The sequence below is a fragment of the Fukomys damarensis genome, unplaced genomic scaffold (genome assembly GCF_012274545.1).
Source record: "Fukomys damarensis isolate Sample0158 unplaced genomic scaffold, DMR_v1.0_HiC HiC_scaffold_30, whole genome shotgun sequence".
Taxonomy (NCBI): domain Eukaryota; kingdom Metazoa; phylum Chordata; class Mammalia; order Rodentia; family Bathyergidae; genus Fukomys; species Fukomys damarensis.
In genome coordinates this window covers 3,484,558-3,487,928 of record NW_022900942.1, presented here as the reverse complement: position 1 = coordinate 3,487,928, position 3,371 = coordinate 3,484,558, and the positions used below count along the sequence as shown (strand labels likewise).

The following is a 3,371-nucleotide window of genomic DNA, read 5'->3' as shown; positions in this document are numbered from 1 at the left end:
AGCCTTCCTGGTCTGTTGTCGCGCAGGCCAGGGGCTCCCGTGCAGGCCGGGAGCTCGCGCGCACACCGCCGGGTGATCGCAGACAGGCAGGCAGGCAGGCAGCTGAAAAAAAACCTATTTTTGGATATTTTACAGAGAAATATTGTTCTCAAGCTTTTTGTATTACTCCTACAGGTCTCTACTACTTAAGAAATTTTCACAGGATTTTCAAAATATATAGTTTCTCCCCAGTGAGAATTCTTTCATGTATTTGACAATACATGTGTATTCTGAGAGCATTCCCGCATTGTTATATACATATTATCTATCCCCATTGCGAATGTCTTTGGCAAACACCACAAATGCTGAAAGCTTTCCCACATTGCTTACATGCATAGAATTAATGCTGAGTGGGAGTTCTTTAATGTATCTTACAATAATGTTGTGTACTTAAAGCTTTCCCACATTGCTTACATATATAGGGTCTCTCCCGTATGTGAATTCTTTCATGCTGTTTACAAGTACTGTGTGTACTAAAAGCTTTTCCACATTGCTCACATAGACAGGGTTTCATCCCAGTGTGAATTCTTTCATGTATTTTACAATAATATTGCTTACATATTTAGCGTCTCTCTCATGTGAATTCTTTTATGTTGTTTACAGTGTTGATGCCTATGGAAAGCTTTTCTACATTGTTTACATATATAGGCTTTCTCCCCATTGTGATTTCTTTTTTTTCTCATTGAGTTTATTGGTACATTTTAGGTATACAGTACAGTTACATTCATCACTGGATCTTGTACCTTCACATCACAGGTCTTGGTCCTCATTTTTTCCCCTTATCCTTGCCCTCCCTTAACCTCCTCCTCCCTTTCCTATTTACAAATACTTTATTTCCATTTTTTCATTTTCTCATTTTTTCCCCTTCCCTTATTACCTTTCCCCTACCCTTCCAATTTATCCTACACTTTTATCCCTTTTCTTCCTATTTCATATTGTCAATTATCTCATTAGGATCTTATGTACACATTGTGATTTCTTTCATGGATCTGAACATTAGGTGTGCTGAGGCTTTCAAATTTTTCTCATATATAAAGGTCTTCTAAGTTGAGTTCTTTTGATAGAGAGAACTTTTCTAAATAATCTAAAAACCTACAAAATGTTAGAAAATGTAAAATGACTTTTGCTATCTCTAACAGCAGTCTGTTTTGTTTAGTTCAAAATTAACAGACACTGAAGGAATTGACCATGAAATGGGACATCTGGCCTCATCCTTGAACACACCCTTTCTGTGTGCTAGAATAGATAGCTAGACAAATCTTGAGGTAAATTTCCAGCTACGATGAATTGTTACATCTGGGTTAAAGTTAACTGTGTGGTTACTGTAATTTGTACATGGGAAATCTGAGCTGAGGAAATGAAATGGACCAATGTGAATGAAATCATGGCTGTAATGCCTATAAAAGGAGAGCTGCAACCCAATAGGAGGTCGATCACTGGCACTGCCTTTTTGAATGTGATGGACCCTTTTCTGACAAAATAAACTTTTTATTTTACTTCCACTCAGTTCATCTCTATGTGTGCATCATTTGGCAATTTCTTCTGCAACACCTTCACTAAGATCAGAGTAGGATTTGCAACACTGATCATATTCATAGCGTTTCTCTACAGTCTTTGTCCTTGAATGCTTCTGAAAGAACTGGAAATCACCATGACATTTAAATTTCACAGCTTCTCTTCTGATGCCAAGTACCCATATGTCTTCAGTCCAGTGTGAGCTATAATGGGCACATTTAATGACAAATGCCCAATCAGAGGTAGTTGTTCCAGGCCCTTCCTAGAGCAGCCACGTTCCTAAGCATTTCCCTTATTACATCTCTGTAAAGCTTCTTTTGGGATGGATTCAGCAAAACCCACTTCTCTGTGGTGAAGTTCACAGCCACATCCTCAAAGGTCACTGCCCCCATTGTATGGCTTCAGGGTCTTCAAGGTCCTTTCCATTCAGCGTACAGCCAACAGAAGTCGCAGAAGTTGGCTCTCAGCAATGTCATCTCCTGGAAATTTTAGAACATGTAATTCTGCTTGCCACTGTCCTCAATCTTTGTTTTCCTATCCCAGCCTCAGTATTAGACAGTGTATCTGTATGTCTGAGCCTCCTTTAGAAGTGAGCCTTAGTATTCCCAGCTCTCTTCCTCATGTATTAGTAGTTAGTTATCAGCAGGATTTTCTGCTCTTTTTCCAGTAGTGGTAGTAAATAATAGTAGTATCAAATTATTTCTATTGTCCTCCAAATGAAGATATTTTGCCTCTACCCCAATCTTGAAGAAATGAAAGGTCTGCCTTTGTCATGGGATTGAGTGGATTTACTCTTCCTCTCTTAGGGTCAGAGGGATTTGGCTTCTGCTCCTCCCCCAAAAGCAGCATCTGCATTCTGGGAGAATATTTGTTGACCCTCCATCAATGACTTAAGGCTTCTGCTTGTGGCAGAGTGGTCTAGGAGATAGGTTTTGGGCCCGTCCACCTCACCAGCAGCTGTTCTGTGTATCTGTGCCTACTAGTGGGGTTCTTTTCAATCTGCTGTTGGGCCCCCTCTTTCTCTTGTGAGCACCTTGAAAACAGCTCCCATTCCATGGCTTCCTGGAGGCACTGCTGCTCTGGACCCCACAGTCCAGTTTCTTCCATCGCTGGTGCTGTCCCAAAAGTGTAAACTTGACACAGGGGATCTGGAGGAGTCCTCAGCGTCTCTGAGCAAACACAATGGTCCTAGTAGTGTGGAGCTGGAGGGCCACACCCTGAACTTGGATGAGCCACTTGGTGAGACCCCAGCAAAGTGATTTTTGAGTATGAAGCACACAAATATGGCAGGATATTATTATTTTTCACTCACTACCCCTCTAGTGGTTTAAAAAAATTCAGAAAATAAAAAACATTTCATGTAAAACAATGGAAGGTTTTATATTTTTACAAGGCACTGGAATTTTCCAAGCAGAAACAGAAAGATAAGTTCAAAATAAAACATGAAACTTTCTAATAATCATCAATGATTAAACTTTCTTACACAAGACAACAATCTTACACATTGAAATTATTTTATTTACACAAAAATAAAGTATTTTTAGAAATATAATATGTAAGACAGATGTTTACTTCATAATATTTAAATTCTTGAATTGAGGCAAATTTAACCAATCAATTTAAGTTTGTGTTTCTATGTAGATTTCTCTTGGAGACTCATATTTGATAAATTTTTACCAGTAACTGCACTAGGGTTATGTGGACTCCAAGCTGAATAAGTAAATGGAGTCCAGATGCACATAATAAAATCTCTTGAAGGCATAGGTGTAGGCCAAGACATTAAGAACAAAACCCCATTTGCATAGGAAATATTACAG

The 3,371-nt window shown here is 39.0% G+C and overlaps 1 pseudogene; it reads right to left on the bottom strand.

The window, feature by feature from the left end:
* LOC104851106 overlaps positions 1-2,661 on the bottom strand; it is a 34,797-nt pseudogene extending 32,136 nt beyond the window's left edge.
* Between the last annotated feature and the right edge of the window lie 710 nt (positions 2,662-3,371).